This window comes from Triticum dicoccoides, chromosome 5B (genome assembly GCF_002162155.2).
Source record: "Triticum dicoccoides isolate Atlit2015 ecotype Zavitan chromosome 5B, WEW_v2.0, whole genome shotgun sequence".
NCBI classification, from domain to species: domain Eukaryota; kingdom Viridiplantae; phylum Streptophyta; class Magnoliopsida; order Poales; family Poaceae; genus Triticum; species Triticum dicoccoides.
Genome location: NC_041389.1, coordinates 300,922,671 through 300,941,504, shown reverse-complemented (window position 1 = coordinate 300,941,504; position 18,834 = coordinate 300,922,671).

Here is an 18,834-nt window from a genome sequence, read left to right as displayed (position 1 = left end):
GACACATAGCAGAAGGCTCCAAAGTGAGTAATGAAAGTTGTCTTCTCCTAGTCCTTAACTGCCATCTTGATATGATGATAACCAGAATAAGCATCCAAAAAGCTCAAATGCTCACAACTCGCCGTAGAATCCATGATATGATCAATACGAGGGAGAGCAAAAGGATCAGCCGGACAAGCCTTGTTTAAGTCTGTGTAATCCACACACATGCGCCAAGTGCCATTCTTCTTAAGCACTAGCGCCGGGTTAGCCAACCACTCTGGATGAAAAACTTCAACAATGAACTCGGCCGCTAAGAGCCGGGCCACTTCTTCACCAATGGCCTTACGCCTCTCCTCGTTGAACCGCCGGAGGAATTGCTTGACCGACTTAAATTTCGGATCAATATTGAGAGTATGCTCAGTGAGTTCCCTCGGTACACCTGACATGTCAAAAGGTTTCCATGCAAAGATGTCCCGGTTCCCAAGGATGAAATCGATGAGCGCACTTTCCTATTTTGGATCCAAATTAGCAATGATACTGAACTGCTTGGAAGAGTCGCCAGGAACAAAATCAACCAACTTGGTGTCGTCAGCCGACTTAAACTTCAGCACCGGGTCATGCTCTGTGGTTGGCTTTATCAAAGACGTCATATCCGCCAGGTCAACATTGTCCTTGTAAAACTTCAATTCCTCTGTTGCACAGACAGACTCAGCATAAGCAACATCGCCTTCCTCACATTTCAGGGCTATCTTCCGACTCCCATGCACTATGATGGTTCCTTTATAACCCGGCATCTTGAGCTGCAGATAAACATAACACGGTTGTGCCATGAACTTGGCATAAGCCAGCCATCCAAACAGAGCATGGTACGGGCTTCTGATTTTGACCACTTCAAAAGTTAACTTCTCAGCCCTGGAATCATGCTCATCCCCAAAGGCCACCTCTAGCTCAATCTTGCCCACCGGGTATGCCGACTTACCAGGCACCACCCCATGGAAAATAGTGTTGGATGTCTTAAGATTTTTATCAGTTAACACCATGCGACGGGAAGTCTCAAAATAAAGGATGTTGATGCTACTGCCTCCATCCATGAGCACCTTAGTGAATTTGTATCCACCAACTTGAGGCGCCACCACCAAGGCCAAGTGACCTGGATTGTCAACCCGGGGAGGGTGATCCGCTCTACTCCACAGAATGGGATGCTCAGACCATCGCAAGTAACGGGGAACTGCCGGCTCAACGGCGTATACAGCCTGCTTATGGAGCTTCTAGTCCCGCTTGCATAAGCTTGTGGTGAAAACATGATACTGCCCACTATTCAACTGCTTGGGATTACTTTGAAATCCGGATTGCTGCTACTGTTGACCTCCCTGGCCGGATTGCTGATTGTAACCACCCTGATTACCTTGATTAAAACTGCCCTAATTACCTTGGGGGCCCTAGAAGTTGGAATTAGAACCGCCACCTCCATAACCCGGGCCCTGGAAACTGCCGCCACCTGAGCCGCTGCCCGGTCCATGATTACCGTCAAATGAGTTAGACTTTTTAAAAGCCCTCATAATTGTACAATATTTCCAAAGGTGAGTAGTTGGTTTCTCCTTGGAGCCGTGCTTTGGACAGGGCTCGTTAAGCAACTGCTCAAGAGTAGGACCTGGTCCACTGTTCCGAGGAGGCGGCCTCCCCTTACGATGCTGGTTATTGCCCTGTGCGTTGGTATTAGCCACAAACTCCAAGCTACCATTCGCCTTGCGTTTACCGTTGCCTCCCTGATTCGCCGAGTTATGCTGCTGACCCTTGGCGTTACCGTTCTTCTTTCCCTTCCCTGTCTTCTCATCGCCAGACTCGGGGTCCTTGGTACTATCAGAGTCGGCATACTTGATTAGAGTCGCCATCAGCTGGCCCATATCATTACAATCGCGCTTGAGCCGCCCCAGCTTTTGCTTCAGAGGCAAAAAAGGGCAATTTTTCTCCAACATTAAGACCGCAGAGCCGACATTCATGTTCGGATGAATGTATAACGGCTTTGACCCGGCGCACCCAATGGGTCGTTATTCACCTTCCTCTTGCTTGCAAGTAGCCAAGTCCACAATCGACATGGGATGCTTGCATGTGTCCTTAAAGTTCTGAATGAGCTGGGTTTTTAACTCAGCCCATGACCCGATGGAGTTAGCCGGCAACCCTTTTAACCAAGTATGGGCCGTTCCATCTAGCATCATGATGAAGTATTTGGCACACGAAGCGTCACTGATCTCCAATCGCTCCGTGGCCATCTCATAACTTTCAATCCACGCCTTTGGGGGTAAGCCAGCTGTGTAATTAGGCACCTTTCGAGGTCCCTTGAAATCCTTGGGCAAACCCTTATTACGCAGAGCCGGCACCAAACAGGGCACACCTGTAGACCGAGAGGTCACACCTACCTCAACCGAGGTCGTCGGATAAACCGGAAGGGGATGGTAAGCTGCCCGTTGAGCTGCCTGCTGAGCCGCCTGCTCGGCTTCTTGTCGCATCCTGTCCTGATCAACCAAATTAGGAGCCCCATCACGCACCGGATCATGCCCACGCGGCTGGTCTTGACGCTGGGCGTTGCTTGAAACAGCTGGCGAGTTCATGTGCCTGCTATGGCTCCGGCTCCGGCTTGGGCGAGGGGTCAAGTGGATCCTATCTCGACTATAAGAATATGCCTCCTGTTGCGCCAAGGCTATCTGAAGAAGCTCTCCGACCCTTCATGTTTCAACCGTCGTCGGAGAGTCTCCATCCACCGGGAGAGCCACCAACCGTACTGCCGCAACAATCATATTCTCCAAAGGATTAGAATAATGGTCCGGTGGTGTCGGTACATGCTGAGGTGGAGCAGTATTCAAACGAGGGGGTTCCATCACGCGCGGTTGAACCGGTGTCCCAGCTCCGGGTGCTGCAGCCCGGTTTGTCTCTAGCGGGTTACTGGGCCCTGCATCGGGCGTGCGGAAGAGGTGTCTAGGCTCATAATCTGTAGGCAGATGGGACTGGTGCCTTCTCCTCATGATCTCATTTGACGCGTTCTGATACATCGTAAGCTGGAAAGCCTCTGACTGAATCCGCTGGGCCTGAGCATCCAAAGCCGCCCGCTCTACGGCTATCCTAACGTCCTCCGTTGACAGGTCTTCTTTGGCTAGAACTATCTCATCAGGTAACTTTGCCACCTCTGCGTCATGCTGAGCTTGACCCGCTGGGCTCACCATGATGGTTAACAGAGCCATCAATTTATCCAGTAAAGCCATTAAAACTGGAGCCGGCGGGTGCGCAGGGCCTCCTGCCCCGGCTGCCGTCAACGTTGCTGATCTGTAAGTCATTGCTGTCACAGCTATAGAGTTTTGCCCAGGTTGCGTGCCAGCCATGAAGATCCCAACTCTGTTTTGCGGCTCATAGGGATCCAGAATACTGTTGCCATCGGAAAATCCCCCAAGCCTGCCGTCTTGCAGTTGATACAACGAATCAGTTTCACCCGTGGACGACTCGCCATCAGAGTAAATGGCCATCTCACCGCTAGACATAGATCCTTCATCAAATTCCCCTCCATGGATGCATCCCATGAAGGCACGCTTCATGGTGGGCTGAGCTCGGGCGGGTCTCACACGCTGAGCCGTCTCGATGATGTCGGTGCCGATGTCCGGCTCAGGGCCCGGCTCGTCGATCTTGCCGATGAAGACGTGAATTCCGTTGAAGGGGACCCGGTACCCATACTCAATTGAGCCGGCGTCAGGGCCCCAAAGCCTGCGTCGTTGATGTAGAGCTTGCCGCAATGACTCTTAGTCATCCGGCCCACAGCGTATCCCTTGAGCCCTTCGAAGTTGCCCTTTAAGAACTCAAATCCACCGTGCACTAGCCCCACGGTGGGCGTCGACTATCGTGGAAAGGTCACGGCAGATGTCCTAGCAGAAGGACTTAGTCATGGAGCCATCGCAACTAGCAGCTTGAAGGGGTTAAACAGGACAAAAGACATGGGAGTTTATACTGGTTTGGCCCCTTGTGGTGAAGGTAAAGGCCTAATCTAGTTTGAGGTGGTATTGCTTATGTCTCGATTACCAGGGAGCGAATCCGCTTGACCCAGCTTTCAATCTGTTGTTTCTTGTCCTGAATCGCCAACAGGTCGTCCCTTTATATACACAGGTCGACACCCAGTGAGGGAGTCCTAGATTAGGGGGTATCCGGACGGCCGGACTATATACTTCGTCCACACTGATGGAGCGTGAAGATACAAGACTCAAGACTCCGTCCCGTGTCCGGATGGGACTCTCCTTTCCGTGGAAGACAAGCTTGGCGATCCGGATATTATATTTCCTTCCTTGTAACTGACTCCGTGTAAACCCTAGCCCTCTCCGATGTCTATATAAACTGGATAGGTTGGTCCTTAGAAGACCGATCACAATTACAATCATAATCATCATAGGCTAGCCTCTAGGGTTTAGCCTCTACGATCTCGTGGTAGATCTACTCTTGTACTACTCATATCATCAATATTAATCAAGCAGGAAGTAGGGTTTTACCTCCATCGAGAGGGCCTGAACCTGGGTAAACATTGTGTCCCTTACTTCCTGTTACCATCAGCCTAAGACGCACAGATCGGGACCCCCTACCCGAGATTCGCCGGTTTTGACACCGACATTGGTGCTTTCATTGAGAGTTTCTCTGTGTCTTCACTGCAAGGCTTGATGGCTCCTTCAATCGTCAACAACACGTTCCAGGGCGAGACTTTGCTCCCTGGACAGATCTTCGTGTTCGGCGGCTTCGCACTGCGGGCCAATTCGCTTGGCCATCTGGAGCAGATCGACAGCTACGCCCCTGGCCACCAGGTCCGGTTCGGAAACCTGAACTACACGGTCGATATCCGCGGAGACTTGATCTTCGACGAAATCGGGCCTGTGCCAGGAGCGCCGGACAGTCACGATGAGCATGGCTTAGGCCTCCTGTCGGACAATGCCCGTGATATCACCCCTGCAGTAGCCCCGAACCTAAATCTGGAGCAGACTGCATGGCCCAGGGATGGGTGGATGGATCCCGCCCCGCAGGCCACACACACATCAGCGTTAGAGCCGAACACAAGCCTCACCTCTAAGTAAGCCTGTGACTCCGGACCCCCGGACTCGTATCCGGTTGTAAGTTCCAGTCCGCCCGCTCCCGAGCCCGCCGAGCCTGGTTGGGCTTCGGTAATGGAGTTTACCGCTGCGGATATCTTCCAGCACTCGCCCTTTGGCGACATGCTGAACTCGTTAAAGTCTCTCTCTTTGACAGGAGACTCTTGGGAACTATGTCCGGCTCGAGTGGGAAGCAGGCGACAAAGGAATTCGTTGCCCACCCACCACCCATTTCATTGTCACAATCGATGAATTAACCGACGTGCTTGACTTCAACTCCGAAGACATCGATGGTATGGACGAATATGCAGGAGAAGAACAATAACCACCACTCACAGGACGGTGGACAGCCACCCCATCGTATGATATATACATGGTGGACACGCCTAAGGAGGACGACGGCGACAATCCGGAAGATAAAACCCCCGGGCAAAAACCAAAGCGGCGGCGCAGATGCTGCTCCAAGTCCAGCAACAGTAAAAATAGCGACAAGAGCACCAGAAAGATCGACACCCCAGTCAACTCCGAAGGCAACAATGACCATACGGACCCAGCAATGGAGCAGGACGACCAAGGTCACGCCGAACATAGTTCGGAGCAGACGCCTGATCAAAATGATCCCGAGGGATGAGTTCATCAAACTGCCCCAGGACAAGAACAAAGTTCGGATGACGATGCATTCATCATCCCGGAAACACGCGTGGAACGAGATAACCTCCACAGAAGGCTTATGGCCACAGCGAGATGTCTAAAGAAGCAGAAGCAATGGCAAAAAGCCGCACAAGAAACGCTCAATCGCAGATGGAATAAAGTGCTAGACACCGAAGAAAGATACGACGGCGATCACCATACAAAGAGCTATCCAAAATGCAAGCTACTGCCAAAATTCGACGGTGAGGCTGTTCCACCGAAGAATAACACGACCAGGAGGCCAAACGTACCACTTCATAACCGCAACAGAGCAGCTACCGACACCACGCATGATTTACGTGAGCACCTGGATAAGAAAGCCGGCGCGGCCAGGTCCATCTACAGATCTAAAGGACACACCCCGGCGCGGGACTAGGGTCACCAAAATGATCATACCAATCGAATACCAGTTCGGAATAAACACCAGACACAACAACAGCCAACGGCATGCCACAACACGTCCAGATATAGAGGGGCTGCTCACCCCCTGTGCTTCACTGAAGAAGTACTGGACCATGAATTTCCACAGGGTTTTAAACCTGTGAACGTAGAGGCATACGACAGAACGATAGACCCAGGGGTCTAGATCGAGGATTTTATCCTGCATATTCACATGGCTTGTGGGGATGACCTCCACGCCATCAAATACCTTCCCCTCAAGTTAAAGGGACCAGCTCGACACTGGTTGAAAAGCCTCCCCGAAAATTCAATTGGGAGTTGGGAGGAACTCGAGGATGCTTTCAGGGCCAATTTTCAAGGGACTTATGTCCGGCCTCCGGATGCGGACGATTTAAGTCACATAATCCAACAGCCCGGAGAGTCCGCCCGCAAGCTTTGGAACAGATTCCTCACTAAGAAGAATCAATTTGTCGATTGTCCGGATGCCGAAGCCTTAGCGGCATTCAAACATAGCATCCGCGATGAGTGGCTCGCCAGGCACCTCGTCCAAGAAAAGCCAAGGACAATGGCAGCCTTAACAAGCCTTATGACCCGCTTTTGCATGGGTGAAGATAGCTGGTTGGCCCGTAAAGGCACCAGCGACCCAAGCACATCCGAAATAAGGGATGGCAACGGGAAGCCACGGCGTAATAAAAACAAACGTCAAAACAAGGAAGAGAGCCCGGACAACACAATGGTCAATGCCGGATTCAGGGGCTCCCGACCCGATCATGAAAAGAAGCCATTTAAAGGCAGTATGAGGGACCGTCCGGTCTGAACAGAGTCCTGGACAGACTGTGCCAAATTCATGGCACCCCCGACAAACCTGTGAACCACACGCATAGAGAGTGCTGGGTCTTCAAGTAGGCCGGCAAATTAAATGGCAAACACAAGGGAAAGGAAACACCAAGTGAAGACGAGGATGAACCTCGCTAGACGAACACTGGGGGACAGAAAAAATTCCCACCAGAGGTTAAAATAGTAAACATGATCCATGCAACTCACACATCCACGAGAAGGCACGAATGCGCGATCAGAGACGCGTATGCTATAGATTCTATCGTACCCACACCTAACTACTGGATGGCTTGTCCGATCACCTTCGATCACACGGACTGCCTGACTAGTATTTGGCCCGAAGGATCAGAGGCCTTGGTGCTTGACCCAATAATCGACGGATACCATCTCACCCACGTCCTCATGGATGGTGGCAGCAGTCTCAATTTAATATACTAGGACACTGTCCGCAGGATGAGGATAGACCCATCCAGAATTAGCCAAAGCAACACCACCTTTGAAGGGGTGATACCAGGCGTTGAAGCCTACGGCAGGGGCTTCGTCGTACTGGAGGTAACATTCGGCTCCCCAGGCAACTCCAGAAGCGAAGAACTACTCTTCACCATCGCACCCTTCCAAAGCGGCTATCACACATTGCTTGGAAGAGCGGCCTTCGCCTGCTTCAATGCAGTGCCACACTATGCCTACCTTACACTCAAGATGCCCGGTCCACGTGGCGTCATCACCGTTAACAAAAACACAGAGTGCTCTTCACGCGCGGAGGAACACGCGACGGCTCTAGCGGCCGGACTCTAAGTGGCCTCCGATACCAAAAAGCATGACTGGTCATTAAGACCACGGACATGGTTAGACGAGTCCGGCAGCCCAGATAAAAATGAGCCAGGGCGTCGTATATGTAATCCCATAGAGGAGACCAGGGGCTATGAATATTTAATAAAACCCCACCATTGGCCCGACCTTATTTACAGGCCAATGCTTTACACTTTTACCATCCATCGCACGCTTACGTCGTACTCTTTCACACGAGTTTTTCTTTTTCACAGACACAGCGCGTGCGATACCCTTCCAGGAAACGGCACAACAGAGATAAAGGCGCAGACGTGCAGCAGGGCCCCGCTCAAAGGTTTCTCTTTAGATTAAGCCCCTGTGTAAACCTTTTATATTGCCTCTTGTTGTTTACACATCCCATGGGTACTATACCCACAGAGGATACTGCCATTATTGGCATTTCGCCACGACAGACCGATGCACGTACCTGGAAATACAGGGTTTATACTGAAAGGGCGCTCTTCAGCCCATTTTCTGTTACAAAGTTCGAATACCTTCGGGAGTGTTCGGCATCACGAGTTTGGCCTTATATGCATCAGCTCCGAATCATGTCTTTGGTCAAATGTTGGGTTTTCCTGGCTCCTGGGTTTGGCGCCTTATGTTCCGTTCTTATCGGCTAAGGCGGCCAAAGGAGAACTACTGCGATTGTGCCCTGGTTATTCCGGATGAGCACCTCAGTAGAGAAAGCCGAAAGCTGACTGTCATGATACAGCGAGAGACTGTTAAACCACTCGAAGACTTATCGGAATCTTTAGGATTCCTCTGCATTAACGAAGGACCGTTTCCCGGTCTTGTACACACGCGCCCGTATTCGGATTTACGCGAAGGTACCAGGGGCTACATAGTAGCCCCACCCTTAAATTCCCATGGCTAAGCGAAAGTGTTACAGCTATATAGTCCGATTGCCTAGTTCGATGTGCGATCACCTCCTTAATGGACCAAGATGTTGGATCAAGTGTGATTACGCATATTTTTCGCGAACACCCCCGCATTGTATGCGTGGGGGCTGAGGCCAACGACTGCTAACTTTCAGATTACACATATACATAAAAACGGCCGCATAGGAGACACAATAATACTTTTAGGCACAAAGTATAAATATAGCCTTGTAATCAAAATAACATTGTTTTTACAATGATTCGATTTGTCACTCAAACAAGACATTCTTTGATCACTGCGCCTCTATTAAGCGGGCACCTTCTGTTACCTGCTCCAAGTAGTGCTCGGCCGGATCCTGGCCTCCCGCCGGATTCTGGGTCGCTACAATGGTGGCCTCCATATCTGTCCAATATGCTTTTACGCGGGAAAGAGCTAATCGTGCACACCCTATGCACGCCGACCTTCTCATGGCTTCGACCTGAGATACGGCCCCAAGGAATTGTTGCACCAAACCAAAGTAACTATCCGGCTTAGGCCCCTTCGGCCAAAGATGGTCTATTACAGACCGCATTGCAAGCCCGGACAGCCTATGAAGCTCCGCCACAGCAGCCATCTTCTCACTTAACGGCAGCGGGCGCGCGCGAACATTGAATTGCGACTAGAAAAGCTTCTCCACTTCTTTATCACCTTGATCCTCGAAAAACTTGGCTACATCAACTATACTCTTCGCCAAGTCCGCATACGCGTCTGCAGGACTCCAGCGTCCATCCAGGGGAGCATACTTCGGATCCAAAAACTTCGTCCGCAGTAAGTAGGAGCCCCTAGCCGCGATTTTACCGGCCTATCGAAGCTCCTCCTGCACACCCCTGACTTCGGTCCGCATCTCCTTGGTGGCATTAAGTGCCTTATTCAGGTCAGCTGAATTAACCTGATTCTCCTTTTCAAGGAGCTCATACCGGTCGGCGGCATTTTTCAACTCAACAGCCATTTCGGCTACCTTTTCCTCGCTTCGGCGACGAGCAGCCTGTTCGGCTCTCAACTCTTCGGTCGCCTTTAGGGCAGCCGCATTGCTAGCCCGAGCTTGTTCCTTGGCCTGGGCAAGTTCCGCCCTCAGGGCTTCCACGACAGCAGCTCCGTCTGCAGTCCAAACATGTCGCATTAATATGATGCCCCTCTCACTACAGCATAATAAGGAAAAGCATAGCACATACCTTGTGACTCGTTCAGCCGCTCATTCACCAGCGTGATATCAGCATCAATAGATCCGATCTGCCTCCTTAGTTCGGCAGCTTCAACGGACTGGTCGGCTGCCGGACCCTTAGATACCTGCGCATATGTGCAGTGCAATCATTACTTACGAAATATGATCCTCCGTTTGCCTACTAGGGCGGGCAACCAGAGTCTCAAGGGCTACTATGCATATGGAGCACACCTAGCGCATGCCTCACAGCCAAAAAAATGTGTATTTTTCACAACATACCTCAAAGCCTGTGAGCAGGCTCGTAAATGCTTCATTCAAACCGCTTGTGGAAGATGAAATCTTCTTGAGCACCGTGCTCATCAATGAGCGGTGCTCCTCCGAAAGCGCAGCTCGCTCCAAAAGGCCCGTCAGTATGTCCGGCCGGACATCGAACTGTGCCGGACCCTTCTCATCACCCCCCGTGGGAGCCGAACGCTCCGGGCTCATGGCGGCTGACGGATTAGCTTCTGGCTTCGGCAAATCCGGACTCCTCCGTGACGACACCTCGGTGTCGCCCGCCTCATGAGGCGGAGAGGCTGGTGGGGTCTCACTCTCCATCATCTCCGGAGGAAGATCCCCCGAAGATGAACTCTGCTGAGAATAGTTGCTAGCCGGACTGCAAAGAATGGATCCTGTTTAGTGTACTCGGAGAAAAATAGTACCTTCGAATTTACGGGTAACTTATAGCTCGTTGGAGGGCTGGCCCGTTGGCGAGCATGACGCGGTAAGGACGCCCTTCGGGTAAGGGCCCCCTGGTGACGCTTTCTTCCCCTGCTTGGGCACCTCCATCTCCAAGTCTTTGGAGGCGGCCCTCTTCTTCCCGCGAGGGGAGGAGGCTTTAGACTCCCCTTCCCGACTATCCTCCTTAGGGGAGGTAACAATTCCCCCAGTTTGGATGCGCAGTGTGTGAAGTTCGGTTTCTCTGTTCTTCCCTTCGTCTTTCCCTGAGGGCATTTTGCTGAGCACCCGGCCAAGCATCTTGGCAATGGTTGGACTAGGCGAGCCTTCGAGAAGTGGCGCCGGACACCTGATTCTCTCCGTCTTGCTGAGCCATTCCTGGCCACGGAGGGTTTTCAGAATAATGACTATGACAAATATAAACAAAGTGTCCGGCTTCAAGGTTACTTACTTGGGTATCTATGCGATTGCAGCTTAGGCCCGCATCCTCGGTGGTGTCCGGACACTTTACTTGTGGTCCGAAGAATAATTTACACATTCCTTCGAGCTTTAGGCCGAAGAAGTGCTTAATTGTCCGCGGACCCTCTGGATTGAACTCCACATCCGGAGAGGCCGACGTTTGCACGGCAACATCTGTCGGATTAGCATTACTTGAATTATGCTAACAAGGTTAATGTCCTTCTCAAGAAGCTCCCTGATACGGCTCTGCAGTATTGGTACATCACTAGCTGGCCCCCAATTCCGTCCTACGTCGGCCCATGACGCCAGTTGTGACGGAGGGCCTGAGCGGAAGCCGGGGGCGGCCACCCACGTTGTGCCTCTGGGAGCCGTGACGTAAAACCACCTCCGCTGCCACACATCGGATACTTCTGGGAAAGAACCCTCTGGCCATGGGGCATCGGCGTTCGTGCTTATTATGGCACCTCCGCACTCCACATGTCGCCCCTCGATCATCTTCGGCTTCACATTGAAGGTCTTGAGCCATAAGCCGAAGTGTGGAGTGACATGGAGAAAAGCCTCGCACACAATGATGAATGACGAGATATGGAGGATAGCGTCCGGAGCTAGATCATGAAAATCTAACCCGTAATAGAACATGAGCCCCCTCACAAAGGGATCAAGGGTGAGGCCCAATCCGCGGAGGAAGTGAGGAACAAACACGATGCTCTCATTGGGTTCCGGTGTAGGGACGACCTGCCCTGGAGCAGGAAGCCTGTGCTAGATGTCAGTGGTCAGATATCCGACCTCCCTAAGCCTCGCAATGTCCTCCTCTTGGATCGAGGAGGCCACCCACCGGCCTTGAGAGTTGGGTCCGTACATATTGGAGGATCTGGGTTGTTTGAGTTTTGGTCTTGGGTGTTAGAACTCGAGATGCGAAAGGGCGCAAGGGTGGTGGAAAAGAGGTAAAGGCCTCGGCCCCTTTATAAAGGGGGTGAATATCAAGAGTCCTCGGAGTGACCAGTTGAGACTTATCTAAAAGCACATGGAGTCATACCAACGGTCGTCGTGGGGTTGCACATGCCCATATTGATGGAAGATCCCGTAATAAGAGGAACACAATCTCTGCTTTGGCAGGGTGTGCCAATAAAACTGCCTCGCAACACGAGTCAAGGTGGGCCAAGAAATACCGGTTCGTGTTGGGCCGGGCCACGATGCAAGGGCACGACGAACGAAGATTGCCAGCAGATAAAATTTATGCTATGTTCCCTACGATAGTATGTGAGGATCATCTCACAGATCCGGACACGGTGTAAGTGTTCGATAATTACTTTGGAGTATTTGGAGATGGAACCCGCCTTGCAATGCCGAAGACAAGACTGCGCGCCGGACTCATTGTCATTAAAGCCTGGTTCAGGGGCTAGTAAGGGAGTCCTAGATTAGGGGGTATCCGGACGGCCGGACTATATACTTCATCCGGACTGATGGAGCATGACGATACAAGACTCAAGACTCCGTACCATGTTTGGATGGGACTCTCCTTTGCGTGGAAGACAAGCTTGGCGATCCGGATATTATATTTCCTTCCTTGTAACCGACTCCATGTAAACCCTAGCCCTCTCCGATGTCTATATAAACCGGAGAGGTTGGTCCTTAGAAGACCAATCACAATTACAATCATAATCATCATCGACTAGCCTCTAGGGTTTAGCCTCTACGATCTCGTGGTAGATCTACTCTTGTACTACTCATATCATCAATATTAATCAAGCAGGAAGTAGGGTTTTACCTCCATCGAGAGGGCCCAAACTTGGGTAAACATTGCGTCCCTTGCTTCCTGTTACCATCAACATAAGACGCACAGATCGGGACCCCCTACCCGAGATCCGCCGGTTTTGACACCGACACCCAGCGGCTCACGGAGTCCCGGCCGACTCATAAACAGTGTCCGGCTCGGTGACTACCTATTCATGCCTTACAACACAAGTCACACATATAAGGCGGTTTACCCTTACAGGCCTTAAGTCGCCTTTGGGCCTTGGGCCTTTAAATGAACCGCCGTCTTCAAATATCTTCATGGGCTTCTGATGATGAATCACCATAGGTATAACCCGACCCCTCTTGGGCGGGTCATACCTAATAGTTATATCCCCAACACAGATCCTTTTCCGTTTCACCCGACGAGTAACACAATTCCCTACTATATTCTTTTCCTTGATCTTTTTTGACTTTGCCATGCCAAGCCGTACCCACAACACAAAAGAATAAAATCGCTCTTCAGAACTCATTGATGCATGATACAGACAAGCATTACTTTGATGTAAGACAACCATATGAGGATGGAATATGTAAAAAAACAGGACGGCATGACATATTCACAGCTATGATGTGTAAACTAAGCAGAAGGATTTTCAAGAAAATAGAAGTAATGCAAGCTAGACACCATATGAAAGATGCAACCAATATTACTCTGCCAATTTAAAAGTGTCTTGTCATAAGTGGCAATTCGAAAAATTAGAAGCAGTACAACATAGAAATCAATGCAAGATGCAACCACTATCAAACTTCCATGTTAAAAGCATCCAATATTGAGTGACTGATGCGGGATACACAATAGCAGTACTTTGATGTAAGAACATGGTATGATAGATAGATGCAGTGTATTGTAGACACAGAAAGCCATGTTATATGCACATGTATAACGTATAAACTCAGCAGGTGCAATTTAATCAAAATAGAAGAAATACAGGCTAGACAACATATGCAACATGAAACCAATTATCACACTGTCAACTTAGAGCAAGAACCTGCGATGGTGGAGTATGGGAGATGAACTCATCATGTAGACTTGGGACTTCAACTTCATTAGTAGTAGCAGTGGCAAATCTAGAGAGTTTCTGTTTGCGTCGGTGCGGAGGACCACCAACATCCCCTAACTTACACTTTTCCTTCCTATTTTTTGATATTGCCTTATGAAGTCAAAACCACAAGAAGATGAATAAAATTAGCTCTGCATAACTGGTTGATGGATGATACAGACGAACACTACTTTGATGTAAGGCAAGCGCAGGATAGGAGGATGGAATGTATACAAAAAAAGACAGCATTGCATATTCATACATACGATAGGAGGATGGAATATGTATGTAAAAACAATAAGCAGAAGGCATTTCAACAAAATTAGAAGAAATGAAAGCTAGGCAACATATGAACATGCAACCAATATCACTCTATCAGGTAAAAAGTGTCTCGTTGTAAGTGCCATTTCAAGAAATTAGAAGCAGTACAAGCTAGAAGAGAATGCAAGATGCAACCTACATCACAGTCCCAAGTTAAATGTGTCTTATGGGTAAGTGATTGTTGCAGGTATAAGTTGTAAGCTACGCAGATGCAATTCAACATAATCAAAAGCAATACAAACTAGACATCATACAGAACACGCAACCACATATAACAGTTCCAAGTTAGAGCAGCACATGCGATGGTTCAGTAGGGGATATGTGCTGATCATGTACACATATGTTCTAGAAAGAGAAACACGTGTCATATTCACAGGCATTATGTGTAAAGTAAGCAGATGCAATTCAACAAAGTTAGAAGCAATACAAGCTAGACATCATATGCAACATGCAACCACAAATAATAGTGCCAAGTTAGATCAAGCACCTGTGATGGTGGAGTATGGGAGATGTGCTCATCATCTACACAGCTACGTTGACTGTCCAGCCTTGTGTTGTCTTGCGAATCTTGTTGGGAGGATGGCAGAGTAGAATCTGTAGAGACCCCCTGTTTGAGTTGCTCCAAAGGACCACCATCATCCACTGCCGGACTAATTTCATTCAGCTGTAATGATTTTTCATTGTGAAGTTAAACCAATAAGAAAAAGGAATAAAATTCGCTCTTCAGAACTCATTCATGCATGATACTGACGAACACTACTTGGATGAAAGGCAAACACATGATGCGAGGATGGAATATGTACGAAAAACAGGATGGCATGATATATTCACACCTATGATGTGGTAACTAAGTAGAAGGCATTTCAACAAATTAGAAGCACAGCAAGCTGGACACCATATGAAAGATGCAACCAATATCACTCTGCCAAGTTCAAACTGTATGGCATTTCAACAAATTATAAGTAGTACATGCTAGAAATCATATGCAAGACACAACCAACATCACGGTGCCGACTTAAAGGTGCCTTATCATAAGTGACTGATGCGGGATATGCAAGAACTTTAGTCTGATGAACATGGTGTGATCAGATATAGTACGTTCTAGAAACAGGAACACGTGTCATATTCACAGGCATTATGTGTAAAGTAAGCAGATGCAATTCAACAAAGTTAGAAGCAATACAAGCTAGACATCATACGCAACATGCAACCACATATAATAGTGCCAGGTTAGAGAAAGCACCTGTGATGGTGGAGTAGGGGAAATGTGCTCATCATCTACACATCTACGTTGACTATCTAACCTTGCGTTGTCTTGCGAATCTTGTCGGGAGGATGGCGGAGTAGAATCTATAGAGACCCTCCATTTCAGTTGCTCGGAAGGACCACCATCATCCAATGCCTTACCAATTTCCTTCCGCTTTATTGATTTTGCATTGTGAGGTCAAACCGACAAGAAAAAGGAATATAATTCGCTCTTCAGAACTTATTCATGCATGATATTGACAAACACTACTCTAATGAAAGGCAAAGTCATGATACGAGGATGGAATATGTACGAAAAACTGGATGTCTTGAAATGTTCACACCTATGATGTGGTAATTAAGCAGAAGGCATTTCAACAAATTAGAAGCACATCAAGCTAGACACCATATGGAACGTGCAATTAATATCACTCTGCCAAGTTAAAACTGTCTTGTCATAGGTGGCGTTCATCAAACTAGAAGCACTACATGCTAGAAATCATATTCAAGATGCAAACCAATATCACACTGCCAACTTAAAGGTGTCCCATCATAAATGACTGATGCAGGATACACAAGAAGAGTAGTTTCATGTAAGAACATGGTATGCTAGACAGATATAGTATGTACCAAAAACAGGAAAGCATGTCATATTCACACGTATCATGTGTAAGCTAAGCAGATGCAATTTACACTAATTAGGAGCAATACAAGTGAGACACCATATGCAACATGCAACCAGATATCACACTGCCAAGTTAGAGCAAGCACCTTGGATGGTGGAGTAGGGGAGCGGAGACTTGGACCTTGTAATGCACTAGCAGTACAAGGAGAATCCGTACAAATGCTCCATTTACATTGCTGCAGAGGACCACCATCATCGCCTTCCTTACTCTTTTCCTTCCTCTTTCTTGATTTTGCCTTGTCAAGTCAGACCCACAAGAAAAAGGAATGACATTTTCTCTTCAGGACTCATTGATGCATGATACTGACGAACACTAATTTCATGTAAGGCAGCCGCATGATAGGAGGATGGAATATGTATGAAAAACAGGACGGCGTGACATATTCACATGCATGATGTATAAAGTGTAAACTAAGGACAAGGTGTTTGAACTTGTTACAAGCAATGCAAGCTAGAAACCATATGAAAGATGAGACCAATATCACTCTGCCAAATTAAAAGGGTGGCCTAACAAATGTATTTGTCCAAATTATAAGCAATACACGGCAACAGGCTAGAAATAATATGCAATATGCAACAAATAAAGGTTTCTCATCGTAAGTGATTGATGCAAGATACAGAAGAGAGGTAGTTTCATGTAAGAACATGGTTAACACATAGATGTAGTGTGTACCAAAAATAGGAAGGCATGTCATATTCACAGGTATAATGTGTAAACTAAGAAGATGGAATTTACCCTAATTAGAAGCATTACAAGCTAGACACCGTATGCAACGTGCAACCACATATCACATTGCGAAGTTAGAGCAAGCACCTGTGATGGTGGTTGTCAGGACCCCAATCCTAAGTCACGCCGATCTAGCATGTAACACATCATATCACTTTGCGGCCTCACACACGGTATTCCCACGGGTGCCACCTTACCTGGCCCAGGACCGTTTGCGCCTTTTGGCTCACATATATGATAGTGCCGCTAGCATCCATATGATAAAGAACCCGAGCCGACATGACTAGTCATAAACCCAAGGTGGCGCTAACTTACAGGGACAGACATACATGACCCAGCAACGAACGTGTCGATCAACAACGTATGAAACCAAGTCGTAGCAAGCTATAAGGACTTAAAGGAACAACGCGAGGAACAACGCGAGACATTTCCCCGAAGGGACAGACACAGGAATGAAGAAGGACACATGCCGGTCAGCCTAAGTGTTTCGGAGTAGTAGCAAGCTAGAATGGCTCAGTGGAAGCACTAGGAGACATTTCCCGGTAAGAGAACCAAGAATAAACAACTAGGTTGTCGGATCCCACACATACCAAGTATTTCAATAATCATACACACAATACACTCGATATGTGCAAATACAACATGGTATCACAACATGACTCTACAACACAAGTATTTATTCAATAGATTCCGAGGAGCCAAGTATTACAATCATGGGTATCATGACCCAACATTCAGAGCATACAAACCAAAAGCACATGCGGAAGCTTAACATGTCTGAGTACAGACATCTACAAATGAAAAGGGATGAGAAGCCTGACTATCTACCAGATCCTGCCGAGGGCACAAGATCGTAGATGAGGTAACAAGATAAAGGTCAAGTCCACGCGGAACTACTAGTGAGACTGGAGTCTCTCTACAAAACATAAATTAAGCAAACGTGAGTACAAATGTACCCAACAAGACTTACATCAGAACTAGCTACATAGGCTTCATTATCATCAAAGGGATGGTGGGGTTTAACTGCAGCAAGCCAGCTTTGACTCGGTGGCTATCCTGAACTACGAATGCAAGTAACTCTTTTGAGGTGCCGCACACGAGTCCACATATTCACCATATCAATACACCACTATGGATCCACTCCCGTCTCCCTATGAGAACGCGCAGTCACGCTTATCTTGTGTATTTTAGAGTATCCACTTTCACTTGTCTATGAACTGTATAGGCAACCCAGAGGTCATTTACCATGGACGCGGTTATTCGAATAGATCATTTATAACCCTGTAGGGGTGTACTTCTTCACACATGTTTCCACCACTTAGCGTCTGCATATGACATGTGCTTGGCAGACTTCAAGCGAAAGCCGACGTGGGTGTAGACCACGACCTAACTAACCACACAAGTCTATAGTCCAGGTTTATCGCCTATTCAGGTTCCATCTGCAGGGAGTCCGGCCGATGTTTCCACATATGGCCCTGAATGATGTGTACAGGGTTCCGCGGCACCAAACTGGCGCCCGACATACCCGGCCATGTGCCTACCTCATCATAGCTCACCCTTCGGGTCAGCGCTGTGCACGGCCTCCAGCAACTACAAACACCAGAAACTACTTGCAACTCCTGGACAGAGGACAGGGGCAGTTAATAAGTCGAGCGGGGTCATATTTCAAGGCCCAACGTGTGGTAGTAGCTATTCAGGGATCACAAACACAGAACTCGGTTCTTGAGGAGAACTTCAATGAGACAACCCACCATGTAGTCCTACATGGCCTCTCACTGCTACCTTTACCAAATCGCGTTCACACACTTAGCTCACACACAGTAGGACATGTTCGCAACTTTCCAATTCATCCCCGATGAATCAGACCTGACACAACTCTAAGCAGTAGCAGGCATGACAAACAAGCATGAATGAGT